We start from the raw sequence: 20480 nt of genomic DNA on the forward strand, positions 1-20480 counted from the left end.
GGGAGAAGTGAGTGACCCACACCTTTCTACAACCTCTTGTCAGGTACTTGTAGAGAGAGAGGGGGTTCTCTCTGAGCCTCCCTTTCTACAGACTAAACACCCCCAGCTCCCTCAGCAGCCTCTCACAGGACTTGTGCTCCAGACCCCTCCTCAGCTCTGCTGCCCTTCTCTGGACATGTTTCAGCACCTCAGTGTCCTTCTTGTAGTCAGGGGCCCAAGACACAACGCAGCACTGAGGTGTGGCCTCAGCAGTGCCCAGTACAGCGGGACAATCCCTGCCCTGCTCCTGCTGGCCACACTACTGCTGATCCAGGCCAGGATGGCACTGGCCTTCTCGGCCACCTGGGCACATGCTGGCCCATGTTCAGCTGCTGTCATCCAAAGGTCACTCCCAGGTCCTTTCCCTCTTGGGCAGCTTTCCAACCACTCTTCCCATGCCTGTAGCACTGCATGGGATGGTTGTGACCCAAGGGCAGGACCTGGCACTTGGCCTTGTTGAGCCTCATACTTCTGGCCTTAGCCTGAAATATCAGTAACCTGGGACAATTTCACTAAACGAACACAATTTGTTCCTGAATACTTAGCAAAATGGGAGATGCAGGTAAAAAAACAAATCATACACAGAAACTCTGACTGAAATAAGAATCTACCATATCTGCACAACTGCTTTTACTACATACAACATTTTGAGTGAGGCACATTGCCAAGTAACAACTCGTTCTGCCTACTGCCAGTGAGGTAACCATAGATATACAGAACCATGACATATCAGACAACTGCCAGGACACAGTGATCCGCACAAGTATTGGCTGAGAAGGTAATTTCAGTTTTTTTAAGAACTTCCCAAACTTATTTGAGAGAAGCCCTGATTAAACATACCAAATGTGAGCATTTTGCCAACAAGCAATTTGCTAAAAAGGCATATTTATTATCAGAGTAATTTCTAGTAAGAGAGATGAGTTTAAAGAATTGGAGACAACATGTATAACTACAAAGGAAATTCTAAAATCTTAGAAACAGTCTTTAGGATTTAGGAGTTAAGCGAGCAGGTATGAGTCTTTGCACTTGCAACTAATAATTGCATAACCTGTCAATCTTAAAAGCTCAGAGAAAGAAAAGGAAAAGCAAAGTTTCTGGATATGGAAAGAATCACATGAAATCAGTGAAGAGGCCTAGACATGGACTTCAACACACACAACAAAATAAGACAGAACTGGGTTTAGAAAATAAGAGTGAAATTAGATAACTATGACTCACAAGCCACTCAACATCCTGAAGACAGCAGGCATTGCAAGGCATTTAATTAACTAAAGTTTCATATAGATGTATAGTTGTTTCTGAAATAACTGCTTATTTAAATAATGACATAACAAATAAAATTCCTATCCTCTATCTAATACTATATACTTTGCAGCAAAAGCAAATAAACAGTGTATATTTTTCTCCCTTTCTCATTTCAGTCATCAAATGACTTGTCATAATCTCTTTTTGCTGTGATGTTGGCATATTCAGTGTGCCAGCAATAACTGTACCATTTAGACATTTAAGATTCTTGTCAGAGTTTTAGAAATTGTTAATACTCATTGGAGTAAAGAAAGAAAGGAAAAGACATGTTGAGATGTCAAATAGTGGCATCCAGCAACACAAAGTAATATGTTCTGGTACTGAGAATTAAGTATAGCTCAAAGAAGAAGAAATAATTGGGAAATAATGGAAACATGAAGAAGTACTTAATAAAAATTTAGGTTAAAAAGTTAGAAAAAGAAAAAAGTTTGATTTTGTATAGGAATAAAAGAAAAAGCACAAATGGGAAAAAATTTCCTCTCTGCCTTTGAAAAGGAATGAAACCCCAAAATGGGTTTGTTCTAAATATCAGTGTCTTATGCTAATGTAATTTCCATTAAAAATAAAAAAACTTTAAGGCCTTTCTTCCCCCAAGGGAGCACTATCCATGCTTTATTTCCACCATTTTTTTTTCACAAAATTAAAGGGAAGGCCACTGTCCCTCAGCTGTTTGACTCTCCTTAACATCCCTAGATACATTTGCCTATTTGTAAATAAAATATAATGAAAGTAATGACTATGCTTAGGAATATACAATTATAAGGTCACTTAGATTGGAAAAGACCATTAAGATCCTTGAGTCCAACCATAAATCTAGCACCATCCACCACTAAAGCATGTCCCCAAGTGTTGCATCTATTTAATGTGAACTTCATATCTCAGAGAATAAGCTGAAAATACAACCAACCATCTCCCAGTAAGGCAACAGTACATCCTCCAAAATTAGAGGACTTCACTGAGAAGTATCTTCATTATTACAAGCTGAACATTATTTTTTTCCTCATAAAATAACTGGTAAGTTGTAAAAATAGTTCAATATTTTTATATGAAAAGAAGTTATGAGGTAGTCCGTGAGGAATATGATAAAGATATTCCTACCTCAAAAATTCATTTTCACTGAAAAAAACCCTGAAATATATTTTTTGCTGTCCTATAAAAAATATTCTAAAAAATAAAAATAAAAAGACCATTGAATAATACAGAGGCAGCTGCATTGCAATCAGATATCCTGTTTGAACCATATAAGTTAAAAAGAATGCAAAATTTTATAGGAAATATGGCAAACCAGCATTATTTACAAATGTGCTATTTGAAATCAATTTTCCATAACTTCTGTACTGACTGAATTGAGGCACCCATAAATGTTTCAAATCTCTGTTTAACTCTCTCCAGACATGAAATTTCCCAAAAACATATCGACAAAATGAATTTGAAACCGCTGCGAATAAGAATTCAGCAAAACAAATGAAATTCCACTTTGTTTCATTGCCTTTACCATAAGCTAACAAGTGCCACGAAGGGTAGATGGGTAAAAAGCAATACACTCAGAGAAAAGCAAGTGTATAGATGGATTTTCAAGAAAGCCAGGATGAAAACCCAGGTGCAGATTTTTTTCTAGTTAAAACAACTGCGATTTTTTTTTTCCTTTTTCAGTAAAGCAGTAACAATTTCCTCCACATAAATATCTCTTAGATCCTCCAGTGAGCTAGGCCATAATTAATGTAAAGTAACAATTTGTCAGCTGCTGCAAAAACTGAGACACAGATTTAGGCTGTCTTTCCCTTTATACAACTGGGCATATACATCTTCTGATTACCAAAGATAGTTTCCTTTCTTCAGGTTTAGAAGTGCAAGAGGCCCCAGTGGGAAAGTCAGGAAGGTGTTCCCATCTCTCCATTATGCAGTAAGTTAAACTGATCATTATTTATGGCGAGGGAATATGCTGCATATGCTCAGAAATAAGACTCGATAAAAAACAACTTCAGTATAAACAGTTGTACAGCAGATGGTTCCAATAGGAATTTCTCAGTTGTTAACTCCTTTCATTCTGCATCTCATTTGTGGGTCAATAAAAAAGTAGCAGAAGAATTCTGTGAGATAACTGAAATTTCACGTGTTTTCCAAGGAGTTGAGGATACAGCACGTATTATTCCATAATCACAGAAGGATGATAACACAAAATGGAAAAGCTGTGTTTAGTCTCAGTACCATAAGTGACCAGTCTGAAACACATTTCTAACAGAAATGTAAACAGAAAATAGCTAGTCTAAATGAGGTGTGTTAGAGGTAAAGTTGTTTAGGAGGAAAAATGTCAATCAGAAAAGCAAGTAAATGTCAGGTAAATGACAATTTGGTGCTGAAATTAGTAAAACTTGTCCATTAAATCTTGAAGAAAATGGTTTATGAAGTTTTCAGCTAAGATGTACCCACAGATTCAACCTCAGTTTTACAAACATATGCCCTGAGAAGGAAAGAATACTTGAAACTGCATTATTGCAGAACTGTAGTTATTTCTTAATTCTGAAGTCTTTCTTTCATTAAACTGAATGATACAAAATGTCAATCTTCACTGTAATATCAGAGGAAGAACAGATATCCATGTCAGTGGAGACAGAATGAGCTCTGTAATAACATGGACTGATCACAGAACATTCCTTTAGGATCAAATAAAAACCTCTCCCTGAGCAACCAATGCCATGGTTGTTAATAAAATACTGGCTTCAGACTTGCTGGAACTAGTACACCAAGAATTTAGACTTTGACACAGGATTTTATAGTGGTAAATGAAATGGGAGCTTTCAAGTATAATATACATTACTAAGAATGGAAATATTTCTGACTTTAAATAAAAATTAATACCATGACATATTTGGAACAATTTTTCATTTTCAACATGCATGTCTTTTAGATACTTGGCAAAAACCCAAGTATCTAAATGGGTTTTTAGACCATTTATCCAAGGTTAGAATTTCATTACCCAAGTTCCACTATCTAAGGAAACAGAAAGAGGAAACTAACATAATATCCAAGCCCAAATGAATTCTAGTCAAGTACATAAAGACTCTAAAGTGAATAAAATTTTGTGATATTGTCTAAGAAAGTATAAAATGCTTGATTACCTACTATTTCCTGCATCATGCAGACATACATACTTTGTGCAGAATGGGTGCTAAAAGAGGTACCAAATCAAAATGACTACACTTCACAAGTTTTTACAGGTATAAAGAAATAAAGAAAGTAAAAAGAAATTCCTAAGATATCAGTAAAAGCTGAAACCACATGCCTTTCAAGAAGTACTAGAAATGAAGGTCAGTGTAACCTGCAATCTTATAAACTGTGATAAATACGAATGGGTTTCAGGATGTCTTTTCCATAGGTACACCTCTGAAAGCTTTAATTGCACTGCCAAGACCTCTAAGCCTTCAGTAATTAATTTCAGAATTTCTGTCATTTCTACTTGCCCCTATTCTGCTGTAACTTTCATCAGAATAAAGATCTGTTTCCAGTACACCCACCATCCTTCCATTCAGGGAAGCAAAGCCTTCATTAAACTTACAGACCACTGATGACAGGCTCCACAGAACACAGGCGTTACTGACTCAGTCAATATTTGGACATCTGAAAATTTTCACAGAGATAGAGACTAGCTGGACTCCAAGTAACTTCAGCACTGTTAACCTGGAGGTGCCTAAACCCTAAGCAGCTACACTTCATCTGCAGGCAGGAGGCAGTATGAAAACAAGATTTAATTGGGAAAAGGCAAAGCAACTCTCTTTTACTTGGAGCATTTGCAGACCAAGTGATAGTAACCACCTCATTGACCATCAAAGTGGCCAGACCCTGAAGTGAGATATTCTGAGAGATTGTGGAACCTGCACCTTTGGAGAGATTCAAAACTAAATGGTACAAAGGCCTTCAGCTACTTGATCCAACTTTTAAGTTGCCCTTGTGGTCCAGATGTCCTTTTAAAACTAAATGATTTTCATCTATACAAAACTACTTTTTCCTCAGCTGAACTACAACAACATCAAGAAGAAAAAGCAGGAATTTGACTTGCTCTACTTCAGGCACTTTCCAAAAACAAAAGGAAGCTAAACCAGGGTGTTCCAAATTATCAAAATTGTTTTGCAAAGGCCTTAGGAGAATAACGCCTCAATTTTATGATTCATAAAGACAATAGCTGATTCAGTGCTATGAAGTCCTTAACTCCCAGCTCATGCTGTTGTATTGAGTACAAATAAGGAGTACTAACAGGCAAAAACCAAAAAAATCACCGCTTATAGTTACCTGCCAAATCACAGTTTTCCTTTGAGGTCTCCCATCTCACTAATGATGAGGCTGACTTGGCTTTGCATACGAGATATAGCAAAGAAACAGCCTGAGGTGATACTGAAGTGGCAGGCAGAGCAAATTAAACTGGTTGTCTTTCTGTTTTACAACCAGCTACAATTACCTTACTGGGTAGTTGCCATCCAAAGAAAACTGCGAACCACACAAACAGGAATAATTTCATTGGCATGCACAGAATGAACCTTTCCCCAGGTGTAATTTAAGGAGTCCTTAAAATAGGCAACTCTATCCACTACTTTGAGCCCTCAATCACTTCCTACTGTAGTTCTGGTTTTCCTCTACACGAAATCCTGCAGCTAAATCTACTTTCAGGATGACTGCCCTGATTAATAACTCTATAATGTCTGTACTCTCTGTGGGATAAGACATTTCTTTGTTCAAAAGTGATCCTTTTCCTCTGAACGCTGGCAATTTCAGTGCCGAGGGAATGAATCACCACTGCTTGGGGCTGCCATTCCCACTGCTGGGATGTGTGGTCATGTGAAGTCATTCTGAGACATAATTTCTACTCTCCACACTCAGCTGGACATTGCTGAAAAACAAATCTTCTCAGCAAAACTGGTCAGTATTTTGATTTCCAGTTCACATACTGGAGTTAAAAGCAAAGATCTCTTCCATTTTCACACATCAGTGACAGAAGTACACTTTCCCGTGGAGAGCAAATATTCTGTGGCCTGACTTGTGTATCACAAATCATCATTTTGCTCATTGCAGAAATCTAAGAATGAGACAGATCTCCAGGTGGCAACTCTACTGATGGGAAATTATGGGTGTCACTGCTTTCTGAAAGGTCATTTCATCTGGATGTAGAAGAGGATCATTTTAGAAAATGTATCTCCACAGCACAGGCTAATATTTACCTGCATACTTCTATCAGAAAAAAATGTATTTTTCCCTAAAGTATTTAAAGGTAAATAGACACATTTATTATACATATATTACAAGGATGCCATGGAACAAAACATTATTAAATTGATGCTGATTACAGAGGGGCAGAATTGTATAAAAAAAATCCACCAAGGAAGAAAGGTTGAAGCTTGCATTATCTTATCAGCTCAGTGGGGCCTATTTCACCTGAATTTAAATCACTTGAGTAAGATTATGTAGTGAGTCAGTCCAGAGCCCAGAATAGAACCAAGAATTGTGGCTCATTATCTCTCTTTAACCATTAATTTGCACTTCCATACTGAGAAAAATGGATGTTACTATTTTATTAAGTCCCCCAATATATTTATATCATAACAATACACTGAACAGTATCAGAGAAAAAACACAGACTGAGATGTAATCCTGACATCCAGTCTGAACTGTGGGTTGCTATGAATATGGGTAGAAAAGGAGCAATAGTTGTGTAAAACTGATGGAACAACAATCTCTACTATTGAACCCTCTATCCTTGATTTTGTTGGGTTTTGTTGTAAGTGAAATATGTAAATCTCACTTTCAAAACAAAACAAAAAAGTTGCAGAGGGTTAAGAAGTTAGATATGTATTTGGTACCATAAAGGTTCATCCTGTCATAAATATACATTTTAAGCTTTCTGGTTTGATCTTTAAAATCCCATGAACACATACAGCTGCCTGGGATATAGCACTGGTAACTGTCTCCCAACACCAAATGAGTCAGTTTGGTCCAAGGATAGTAGTAAATGGATGCCCTGAAAAACTCTATTTACATGGTGCTTTACAGTACACTTTAATGAAACTTTCCAATACTTAAATAAAGAATGTATGTTCTGATAATATGTTGCTAAAGTTAGCTTCTAGTAAGGAAGTGGATTAAGTCTTTATTGCCAATAGAACTTTCTCATTTGATTAAATACAGATTTTTGCATGAAATATGCATTCTGGAGAACGTTCTCTTTTTTTCCTTCTTTCTTTCACACATTGTCTTTTTCTTTCCCTCATTCTGAGATTTTACACCTTTTTCATCCTACAAATGTGAAGGATCTATTTTGGAGTCTGTCAGGATAGTAACAAGTTTCCAAGTGCTGCAAAACCAACTTAGTATGGACTGCATGTGCTCTGTTCTAAAACCAGTATTGACTGATTCCACTCTTCTTCTGGTGCTGCATATTCCCAAATTTTCCCCCATATTTTTCACATCTCAAATTCAAATGGATGCTTGAATGCATTTTAAACTATCAGTAGTCGCTAAGAACAGACAAGCCACTGGAAAAGCCAGTATGAGCAAGTACTTTACAATCTGTTTCAGGTGAGCAGAAACCTACAGCTTCTCTAAGAGAGGCAGAGATCAAGCATTTTGTTACACCTGCATTGACATCTGCAACTTGAGGTGAACTGGGATGAGCCGGCTGCATTTCCCCTTTTCACAGGATTCACCCTGTGCTCCCAGCCACTCCTCCCAACAGACACTGGGGTGCAGCCAAAATGCCTTCACTCCCACTCTCTCCAGCTGCTCAGAGCAGGTAAGAGCAGGTAAAGAGTCATCGTTCCCTTCCCCACAGCAAGTCAGGGGCTGAGCACTGCTGAGATAAGGAAGAACAATGACTCTCCCCAGTCAACCGAAAGGTAGCTGAGATGCTCTTCTACAGTGAGTTTTACAACCTGAAAATGTTGTTCCAAACAGCTTCTCACAGGGCAGACTTCAAAAATTTTAAGCTAATGTCTGTGTATCTTTTAAAATGCCACATACAGACAGAGCTATGTAAATATATGATTCTGTGTTTCCTTGTCACCTTCAAAATCTCCTTAGTATACAAACCTCTGAGGCCTGTGGACCACACAACTGAAAAAATGATCAATTATAGCTGTTTCAACATCTGAAATAAGGAAGAAAACAGAAGAGGAAGCTGAGGGAACTGTGATTATACAGATCATGCAGGGTTTGCATATTGTCAGCTTGAAGCTCAAGGTGAAATTTTCCTGAAAAATGCAGATAGACAAGAAGTACATGTGATATCAGCAAATTATGACCATCTGACAGAATTTTAAGGTTTTTAAGCTATAGATTTCTTTCCTGATGGTGAGAGAAGGGGGACACACATGGTATCATATACCCTTGCAGAACCTTTCTAACAGCTTTGCTTGGTAGAAAGAGTGGTTTAATCACTTCACATATTTTCTTGGAAATCATCTTTATTGCTGTGTATACAGACACCTTAGATTGAGCTGAAAGATTCTTTTGATATTCTCTGTGCCAATAGGTAAAATAAAACATTGCTTTTAGAAAGTTGATAAAGGCAAGACAGGCAATGAACCAGTTAAGAAGCTCTGCTACAGAAAAACAAAATAGCTTGCCTATGGTAAAACATCAAATCACCAGCAGAGCTGGGAGTACTTTTGAGATTCTAAGAATCTTCTTTGGAATGATCTTCTGGAATATGCTTTAGATGGCCAAAGAGCATCATTCTCTTCTATAACTCTAAAGTTTGGTGCTGTCTTATGACCAGCCAGAATGTTTAAAATTAACCAAAGGAACAGAATTTGCAGAGATTGTACATGTCAATCAAGGAACTCATAAGATATTAAAGAAGCCAAGACTATAAAAAATTAAAAATGAGATGGAAAAACTCACAGACAGTAAACAACCTTCCAGAAGCTGTAGGCAAAGCCACTTGAAAGGCATAATCAGCCAAAAGCCAATTTGAAATTAAGTGTAATTATCACTAACAGCATAACACCAGTGATATCCCCATGCAATTCCCAGAGCTACTTTGCTTTGGATCCCTTCAGCATTTCTTAGAGAATTTCTTTCCTTAGTGGGAAGAGTTGAGGGTGTTGAAACGAGCTTAAAATGGAACACAAGTTTTAAATTTCAAAACTTAGTTAAATGGGTTGTTTGCACCTAGCTAAAAATCTCATGAATCTTGTGGGAGAGTAAGGGACTACTGGAAAAAGTCCCACAATCTGAGCCATTAGAGCTTGCCGCCTTTCTGGGAAACATAAATAAAACCTGGCAAACTGTTCCTTCACAGCAGTATGATTGCAGAAAGAAGTACTAGTTGCCTTTGACATTTACTGCTCTATCATTGCTACTTACTGAGCCTGAACTCCTGAGCCATTTCTTTGTCCTCTAACAGATATTTGAAAATAGATAGGTAAAGATACTGTGTGGCGTTATGGAAGAAGTACAACCTGCACAAGAAAGCAGAATAAAATTTCGACCTCTTTCTTTCCTAGAGAAAAAGAAGAGAGATACATTTTCATGATAAGAAAATGTTTATTTGTTAATCATTTAATAATTTATCAGGTTTGAAATGAACAAATGTTGTAATTACGACGGATTTTGATGTATGTTACACATGACTCCTCTACACAGCTCTCTGTTTTCCTGTGTACTTTTAAATTCTTCTAAATATGATTTTGATAATGCAATCAGCTGCTTGAATAAACATAACCTAATTGAAGTAGTATTCCAAAGAACATTATTTCTATTATTATGACTTCCCTGGTGCACAGCTGTAAACAGACAGCTGAATGATAGCAAATGACCTAGATAAATCTGTCTCGATAGCTGTCACTGTCACTCCTTATTCTTGACCTTCTGACACTGTTCCAGCTGTGCAATAGCTTGTCCTAGCATTAAGGGAGAGACAATCTCAGGCTCATTCTATTCTGGGAAAACTACTAGTATTTCTCTACAAAGACAAACAATCTCATAAAATTAGTGAACTAAAATGTATTTCTAATATAAAAGCAGAAGAAACATTGAACCTTTCTACAACTTCTCATCTTGTACCATAAAAGTAAGTAATAAGTAAAGAGTTAAGGCACTAAATTAAATGTTAATCATATTTTACTGATATCTAGACCATTTTGCATTTGTTTCATAGAGTTGTTGTGTTAGGACCCCAATTGTAAAGGACCTCAAAGACCAGAGAATCACGTAAGTCAGGTTGGAAGGGACCACAGTGAGTCATCTGTCCCATCCTCCCTGCTACATTTGCATGGAATTGTGTCCAGACAATTCTTGAATATCTCCAGTGAGGAAGACTCTACAACCTCTAAAGGAAATTTGTTCTAGAGGTCCTTTAGTTCCAACCTCCCTCTGCCATGGGCAGGGACAGCATCCACTAGACCAGATCACTCAAAGCTCCATCCAACCTGGCCTTAAACACTTCCAGGGATGGGACATGCACAGCTTCTCTGGGAAACCTTTCCCAGTGCCTCACCACCCTCACAGTAAAGAATGTCATAACTAATTATCTAATTTAAAATCTTCCTTCTTTCCGTTTAAAGCCATTCCCCCTTGTTCTGTCACTGCATGGTAGCATCTCTGTAGCTAGGAAAATACAACCTTCATCAAGCCTCATTCCCAAGTTATCTGGTTTTCAGTGCCTTGTAGTAAACAGAAGAAAGGAACATAAACAACATAAAGCAGTTCTGAGAATACATTCAGAGTTGTAATCTATATTTCATGTAATTTAAGGCATAAGGGCATTTCACCATAATTATGCTGAGCTACAAAAGAAATCCCAAAGTAATCAGAGAATATGTAAAATGGGATGAGAAACTATGATCACTGCAGAATCCCAGTGTAACTAATAATTCACAGAGAAATGTGTATGTTATAATATATATGCTATATTATACACCCATAATAACCATGTTTTTTAGCTAAAACTCAGAATGCCAGGTGAGGCCTGCATTCAAGCATCATTTTGCAAACACAGTTAAGCAATTTAAGATAAAACCATACCATTAATGTACATAACCGGAGAGCGAACTTAGGTGTTATATAACCCCAAACACTCCTAGATTTTAAAGCAAAAAAAATTCCCCATTGTTAAGTGGCAGAAAATCATACCATAAGTCTTATAAGCAAATAAACCAGATGTGCTGGAGCAACATCAGCAGTGAAATGTAGCCAAGCCTCTGTTGTTTTTCCACATTCTGCTTGCATAATCTGGTGAGAGTAAACAATATATTGTGATGAAGAAGAGAAACTGGAAAACTTTTCATCAATCTCATTAATCATCACAGCAAAAAGCCAGAAATAAGGCTTTCTGACTAGAGCATTGCATTTTAAAATTCTGCTAGAAGAAAGTTTTCTTAAGAAGAATTCTACCGTTTTGTCCTTTCGTCCTCACTCTTTTACATCACTTAAGGAAATCACTGCTTGAGTGGTGTCCTGTAACAACTGGTTCACAAGACAGGAGGACCCATTTCCCTGAAATCTCCAGCTACTGTAGGATTGTACAAGAAATTCAATGCAACTTAACCATAAAATCTCACTATAAAAATTTAGAAAATATGTAAAATACTACTATGTAATTGCGTTTAGATAAAACCCAGAGAATTTTCTTGAAGCATTGTGTATACATGACTGTGAAATGTTGAGAAGTCTTCTTTCACATGGACACCTCAAACATCTTTAAGTGTCCTTAAATGTTTATGAGAAATGAGTGCTTCTGAAAGGCTGCAGGAAAGGAAGTTCTTATTCTGTAAGATAATATCCTTCAGGTTAGGAGTCACATCCTGACTAAAGAGTCTGACTGAAAGGTGAAGCAGCTGTAATAACCATATTATTATTTAAAATGCACTAAACTACTTCTATATCCACTGAGATTTGAAGTCCTTCTGCAAATAAGAACTAGAATTTAAGAATTTAGGATTTAAGGCTCATTTTGAAACCTAAATTCCAGAGTTAACTTTTTTCCTGATACCTTTGACTTGAAAAAAGAAAACAAAGAAACTTCAACTTTAGTTTTTGCTGTGTTTTTAGCTATTGCATTAAACTATCCAACAGAGTTACTTTGAAACTAAGATAACTCAGTTTTGAATTTGGATGTAGTAAGATGGCACCTTCCCTGTGCAGAACACCTGGGCCATTACTTGGTAAGAGTGCCCTACTTGCTGCTCTAAACTGAATAAAGCTAAAAACATATGAGAGTTATTGGAAGGAAGAAAATAATTACTTGACATCTGCAAAATTTACTTCCCACTGAAAAATGCTGGAACCTCAGACTATCTAAATTCCCTCTAAAAAACCAAGATACAGAAACAAATTGAAAAAAAACCCAAGCAAAACCACGCCCCAGTGAACGCATGCCTGGGTAAATGGTAACTTCCCACCCAGAGTCCTCTCAAAACTCTTCAGACTCAATCTGCATTGGACAGTATCATGTGGCCCAGAAAAAAACAAAAAAACAAGCAAACCACTTTGGCCTCATTTTGTTTCACTGTAATTCAGAAAAGTGAAAGAGGTGCAACTGTGAGATCAAATTCTAGACTGAAGAACAGAGATTATGCAGAGTTAATAACTATTAAATTTGGTTTCAAAGCTTACCTAAGCTACTCAGGAACTCTGACTAAAATGCCTCTACCCATTTGATTTTGGCACTTTTCTCTCATAAGAAGCATGCTCATACATATACACTTAGCAAAGTTAATAGATACAGTATCAGTTTTATTCTGTGTTTGTTTTTTTTTTTTTCTTTGAATAATTGGTTTCTCCTTTGAAGAGTGACCTGTATACATAATTGAGTGATTAAAATGTTCACTTTGGAACACCAGAGAGAAAAGCAGTAGGAGAGAAAAAAGTTGAATTTCATGTTTAAAAATTTTCTATCGATTCAGTGGGTCCAGAATTTCACAAAGCTATGTTTGAGCTGACACATTTTTAAAAAACTAAATCAGTATAAGATCTTTCAGTCCTCATTCCTTCCCATTTTACTGCAAATCAGTGATAATAGAGCCTTTTCCAGTTATCACCTATCATTCTGGGGGAAAATTACTTAAATCCATGTATTCACTGACTGCTTTGCTAACAGTGCTTTTACTTCCTCACCGAGCCAAAGCCAAAGCCAATCTAATCCACTTTCCTGCCAATACTGAATTGATCCTTATTGTACTTATGTCCTAGCTAGGTTTTCATGACCACACATCAATGTTCCAGGTCTGTCATTCAAAGGTGCTCATACAGAGTACTTCTGCTGAGGAGTGCTCACTGACAAGTGCATTATCACGACAACTTTCCACAGAGCGCCTTGCCCTTGCACTTTTCTTTTACCTCCACAAACAAGTCTTAGCTCACAGAAGCTATCAAAGGCAGCATCACCAAAGTGTGACTGTATCATTTTCACAGAGAAGGAAAACATAGCAAATTTCACATTAGAGGGACTTACAGACAAGTCCTTTATGTTCACAGAAACAAGGATCTAAAATTTGTCACAAGGAAAACAAAGTAAACGAAGTGGAATGGAAGACAGGGGAAAAGCTTATTTCCTTCCTGCATAAACTTAAATCATTCCAACAACACATTTCTATCTGTGGCTTTATGAACCAGCCTTGATCTTAAGACATCCTAATATTTACATGTTTAATAAGTCTCTGTTGAAACTAAAACATTATACACTTGAAAGCTGACCTAAAAGAATGCTCAACTGAGTCTAGATAAAAATGTAGTGACCTTTATGGTTTTAAACCCTTGACATCACTGGTAAGTCCTACAGGAATGAAGCAAGTCCAGGCTCCTCAGAAACTCAAGGTTTTCTTTAATAAAGGACACACTGACCTGTTGTAGCTCCTCTCATTTCTGTATGGAGTGTTACAGCAATAGATAAGGCACTGAGTAAAGAAGGACCTCTCCCCCAGGGAGCATAAAACTGAATGGGCACAGCATGTTCAATGCAAAACAATGTAGTTCAAACAGTAACATTTTCTTCTCCACAAAACAAAGATAAAGTGATCATTTGGGTTCTTGAGAAAAGGGAGCCAAGTCAATATCTGCAAAATGCATCATCAACTTTTAAACAGATGAATTATTGTCACTATGCTAACAGTCTGCAAGAGAGGTCACTAACAGACCTCTAGAATGAATAAAATAAGCCACAGATGAGTAAGATGGAAATGGCTCCCTCTCAAGGCAACTTGGGCATCCATACAATTGGAAATGCATTCCCAGGACACTACCTCAGAGCCAAGATAAAAAATCTCTTTCTTAGGCTGTGGGTATTAAAAAGCATTGAGACACAGAATTTGGTGGCATTTCTAGAGGTCTATGTTTGACAAGACCATAACAGTTTTTACTTATACATTGCAAATTAAAACTTTCATTCACTTAACTACTCCAGGTAAGATGGAGAACAACTGTACTACAGATTGCACAAAATCTGTTAAAAATTATGCATTCTCACTGAACAAGAAAATAATGAAGACTCTGGCTCCTCTGTTAGAGAAGCAGACACAGAAACTTTACCTCACCAGTCTAACACCATACAGAAACTCTAGGGCAGAATGTACCCTTTGTTTGAAGGGTTGCTGCCTGACCATGACAGCGTTTGGGAAATCACAACTCTGTTTCAGTGCATTCATCAAAGAAACAACCATGGACAAATCTGACCGTGCATTGACTCTTTTAATCAGAATACTTGAAGTGTATCAAAATCATAACATTCTGAATTTGATGGGAGTTCAGAGCAAATAAAAACATACTGCCTTACGACTACAAACCAGAAAATACTGGACCTCAGATATGAAAAAAATATTGGCAGATATTGAAACTTAAAGACAGAACAGAAATAGGTTAATTTTTAGCCTATAGACATACAACCTAAATAAATTATGAGTATGTTAACTCTTCTTATTTAAATAATTAATTAAAGAATAAGTGGAAGAGCAAAATACTATGTATGTAGGATTGCCCAGCAACATTTCCCAGTTGAATATGCCTAAGCCAAAGAAACTTCCTTTTCTGAAGGAAAATCACAATAGCACAACTTCCAGTGTTGTGATGGAAAGAAAAGAGTCTCTGTTTCCTCCCCAGAGGCTCTTGACAGAAGATTTCACAGAAGAAAAAGATGAGACCACATTCCAAAACCACAGGGTCCAAAGCCTCACAAATAAGACTGGCAATTGATCATCTTGGTGAGAAAGAACAAGAGGACTGGAAAAAAAGCTGCACTTTAATTTCTACATAAAGAAGAACAAAAAACTTTCTCCAATTAAGAAAATATCAACGCCTCAAGCTACCGTATCTTTGATCTTATTCTTTGCCAGAGAAAGGAAATTTTGTCTCTTCAAAGCTTCAACCAAGTAGAACCAAGTTAATAAGGAGCAAGAAAACTTAAATAAGAGACCTTTAGAGAGACCAAGGACAAACTGACAGGTATAATATTTTAGTTGATTGCCTACATCAGAGGAATTAAAATAATAATATTTCTCTGTTGGAACAACAGTAGTCATATATATTCACTTGAGAATTGAGAGGAATTGAAATATGCAGAATTTTAGGAGCTTCATCCTCCTCATTTCTAATTTACCTTTTAGATTTGAAGAGCCCATTTTTTTCTTAACAACATAATTTACCACCACTTAACGCAGTATTAAAAAAAGTATTATAAAAAGTAATTCGCTAAATTATATCACTGACTTTTGAGAGAACAGTGAGTATAAATTTACAGCATTAGACTGACAGCCACAGAAACCCAGAGGTTTCTCAAAACAAATTTCTTCCCAGACAGATGCAGTGGGAGGTTTTTCAAACCAGCTGTGAAGCACATCTTATCCCTTACCCAGAAGCAGCCTTACCCCTGAGCCATACCACTTGGTACTGACCTCTCCTAAAATGCTGCCAGTGGGTGGCACAGGAGCCTCCTGGATGTGTTGGGACAGCTGCCATTGTCACCAAACATGTCACCAGACAGCCTTCCCAAGGGCAGCTAAGTGACAATAATTTTCAGCTGCCACTGGTGACAGCACTATGCAGTGGCACTCAGAAGCCCTGAACAACTGCAAACTGATTTTCAGTCTTTCTAACGAGCTGAAAGCCTTTAAATAAAAAACAAGAAAAAACCAAAACAAAATGAAACAAAAACTCAGGGGGAAAAAAAGAGTTGGGTGTTGCACATATGATGAAAAAATAACAGGATGTTTTAACCTTTTTAAGGTCCATATAAGCAGCCTATCCATGTGGACAGCTTACTTTTGCCATCTGCCTGACTATTTAGCTCAGGTCAGGAAACCAGTAGCAGCTTCTAGGCTTCAGTTATCAGCTGTCTCCTTCAAGCCATCCAAACAGCAAGGGCTGCTGCAAAGACTAACAGAAAGAAAGATGAATTTTGTTAAAAAATGATCCAAGGGTATTAAATAATACAATTAAATACCCTTGGTAACACAATTAAAATGCATTGTGTTTTAAACAATTAGACTTAACGATGAGAAACTTCCCTAATGTATGTTCATGTGTGAGCCACCAGAGACAGACTCATTTGCTGCCTCAACTGTGCCATATTTACATAAAACTCCTCTAGTGTGGTACAACCTGGAGCCAATGTAAAGTTAGTAAATCCAAAGAAATATCCATGGTAAGCAAGTTCAGAGTCAGATTTTGAAGTTTTCATGTGCCAGTTGTTTGCCTCGATGTAGGGCAGCACATTGTCCTGATCTGGCTCTTCAGACGCCTCTGCCCTCTCTGCTGTTAACCAAGGATTTGTCATATTTTTATTTCCTGTTTGGAATTCTACACTGGTATTTTATGGACATGAGTAACTGGTGACTTGGATTGCTGTTAGTTTTACAACATCATGATGCATATTAGACAATAGTAAAGTCTTTATTTTGCCTTTTTAAGTGCTTGTTTTCAATTTATTTGAAGAAAGATTGGTAAGACAATGGGCTAAGGAAAAGAGGAAGACACCAATAATTCCAGGATAGGAGGGCAGGGTCAGATTATTTAAAATATTGGTCACAGACAACTGAAGCCAAAAAAAAGAGCATGATTTCTTGCATTGTGAAATCATCAGTTTTGACTTCCATATTATTAAATCCCTCTTGTAGACAAACTAACACTTATGGACTTAGTCACTCCATAAGCTAATCAGCACCTAATATCTTTTTTATCTGACTTTGAATGATAACTTAACAACTTAATACCAGCTCCTACTGAAAGCCTGATTAGCAGTGACAGGTGACAATAGCAGTGATTTCTAGTGTGTGTGGGACCATTACTATGCAGTTAAAATATAAAAGGAAAATATTATCTCCTACAATTCTTGCTTTTGAATTTGAGGGAAAGCCCATGCAAAGATGTTTTATATGGAATCCAGTTTCATCTCCCTTCCCTCATCTACAGTCTGCACCTGGATCAAATGAATGAAAACCTATTTTTGACTTCCCCAGCACATGGCCTAAGTCAGCATTCCATTACCATCACAAATCAATGTATTCTGAACCTTAAATATCCACAAGCAGTGGTTTTCTGATCAGGAAGATGCAATATGCACAGTAGTTCACACAACCTAAAACCTAATAAAGGAAAGGCTTAGTACAGTTACCTAATGGAAAACATAAATTTTGCCTCTAAAGGGGCATCAATTTAACTGTTAATTTTAAACCTGTCCTATTAGTTTTGAGGAAATAATGCATGTATTGCAGGATGTTATTCTGCATTTTTAAGAAGGTCTCCAGGCATACTGAAGAAAGTTGTTTTGGAATTTACACTGGTACTATTTTGCTGACCATAAAATCCCATGATACTCTCTTCAGATGTTGGGGACAAATGGGTCTTGATGATACTGGTACTAGCAAAACTCAGTGAAGGAGACCACTTTGGCTTTTACCCTCAGTACTCTACATCATGCAGCCATACTGACAGAAAAAAATAGCACCAAGGTATTTAGATGTAAGTTTTAAATGTACTTTGCAGAAGTAACTAAGAATGGTTATTCCCTGTTTTACAGCTGATGAAAACAATGCATTGAGCCATTGTGTGACATATCCAGGAACACAACCTAAGAGTTATTCATGATGCAAAGTCATGATTCTTTACACTTTGATGCTGTTTGCTAGATTGTGATGTTACCTATATGCCTTATATTACGCAGATATTGTCAATGAAAGTATATTTTTCATCTCTATTTCCTCTATGTCTATGCTATGTCTCAAGTCATCACGCTCATTAAAACACAGCAGTTCTGTATCCCATATCAACACTTAAATGAAGTATGAGGATATATAACAATACAATTACCAGAAGAATTCCCAATGAATGAGGCCTTGAAAAACAAAGTAAACAAAGTGGAGCCTTGATGGGAATGATTCTGCACTTGAGGCCTGCACAAAACCACTAGGGCTTTTCATCATGTTTTTTTAAAGAGAACTGACAAGTCTGATAGAAGGAGAAAGAGAGAGAAACTACAGTTTTGAAGTTTCATTTTTATTCAAGATGTAGCAGCACAAGGACATCCAGAGGCAACCTAGAAAACACAAGTTACAGTCAAAAATGAAGCCTGATTTAGTAGTTGAATCCATTTATTCTTTCCAAGGTTCTGCATAGCACCTGACATGAGGGCCTTTCTCCTGACTCATGTCTTTCAGAACTTTAGTGATAAAAATAGCAAGTCTCTCTGAACAAAGGAGGGCCCCAAAAGACAAAACAAACAGCGAGTTTGCATCTTATATTAAAACTTGCATACTTTCTACTCTTGCAGCAAATGCCTCTGCGTATTTATTTACCTTGGACAAGATGAAAGGTCACTCATTATGTGCATAATAAGCTAATCTCAATTGTAATTATACTGCAAAAAAAAAAACCACTTTCATTTGAAGGTTAACTAGATTCAAAATAACCCAGTTCTCATCAGGGTGTTGCATTTATTTCAATTAAGTCAATCAACTTAACAAGGATTTAATTAAAAACAAGTTAGCAAGTCAGAAGAAGTATTTGAAATGTAATTAATAAATATTTTAAGTAAGCACGACATAGTTAAATCAAATATATTACTCTAAGTGCACCAGCCTATGACTTCTTTGCTGATGTTTGCTATTGGACAATGACAAAAAGCATCCCACCCTGGGAATCCTGGCATCAGCTCATCCTTGCAAAGGCACATGAACACAGAGTCCAGGGGGAGAAATACTGAACTTTCAAAAATTAGGTAGAGAGATGAGTACCTATTTCTCATGAGAAGGGAAGCCCAAGGTTTGCCCACACTTTGCTTTGTTTCAACTGTTGCTCTTCATACAAAATAACTTTTCAAGGCAATTAATCAAAACATAAAGTGCCTTTTCACTGAACCTACATGTTTCTATGTAGCTTCTTTCCTCTGGGAGCATTCTGCAAGCTGTGGGAGAGGGAAGCAAAGCACTAACAAACAAAACCAGAGAACAATCAATAGGAAGAGCTTAGTGCTCATGACAACCACACAGTCTCCCAAAAAGCACCAGTAATTTACATCAGACAGGTTCCTGTTCTGTGCCTTTCCACTTTGTCCATTTTGGACAATTATGCATCTCATCCCTAGCTTTGCAGTCTAAGAACAACACTGCTTTGGCCTCTGCTGCCCACAGCATCCCGACTCAGTCTTTCCAGGGATCTCTATCCTATGCAATTCTTTTGTATTTTTCTCCCTGTGTCTGACATTCCTGGGGAAGAAGAGGAAAAGAAAGAAGCAGCACTCCTCTCCCTTAATTCCCCAACAACCCACAAACAAGACTCCTGTTTTCCTTAAGCCATCTTTAAAATCTCTTTATTCTTTTGTCACCAGTGAAGACCAATATAATATAATACAAGATATATAACCTTATTTCAAATAAATATACATGGAAATTAGGGACATATGTATACTCAAATGAGAGTTTTTGTCCACCTCATTGTTCACAACTGACTGAGCACATTTTCTTTCATGTCCATGACACAATGAGAACAGAAGCACAAAGATTAAAACAACATGATCAAATGTGTCAGCTTCATTTGGGCAACAAAACTTAAGAAACCTATGCCTGATCTTTCAGAATACTTCATGTTTTATTGCACTTTTCACCTTCAGACCACAGTTCCTATTAATCTGGCCTCAGATACAGATATAAATGTTCCCAACTTAA

The 20480-nt window shown here is 37.1% G+C and overlaps 1 protein-coding gene across 22 annotated transcripts in view; it reads right to left on the reverse strand.

The window, feature by feature from the left end:
* Positions 1 to 20480, reverse strand: part of DLGAP1 (DLG associated protein 1) — a 401340-nt gene that overhangs the window by 321075 nt on the left and 59785 nt on the right. The gene's annotated exons all lie outside the window — the stretch shown is intronic.

Source organism: Cyanistes caeruleus, chromosome 1 (assembly GCF_971803275.1).
Source record: "Cyanistes caeruleus chromosome 1, bCyaCae1.hap1.1, whole genome shotgun sequence".
Lineage (NCBI taxonomy): Eukaryota > Metazoa > Chordata > Aves > Passeriformes > Paridae > Cyanistes > Cyanistes caeruleus.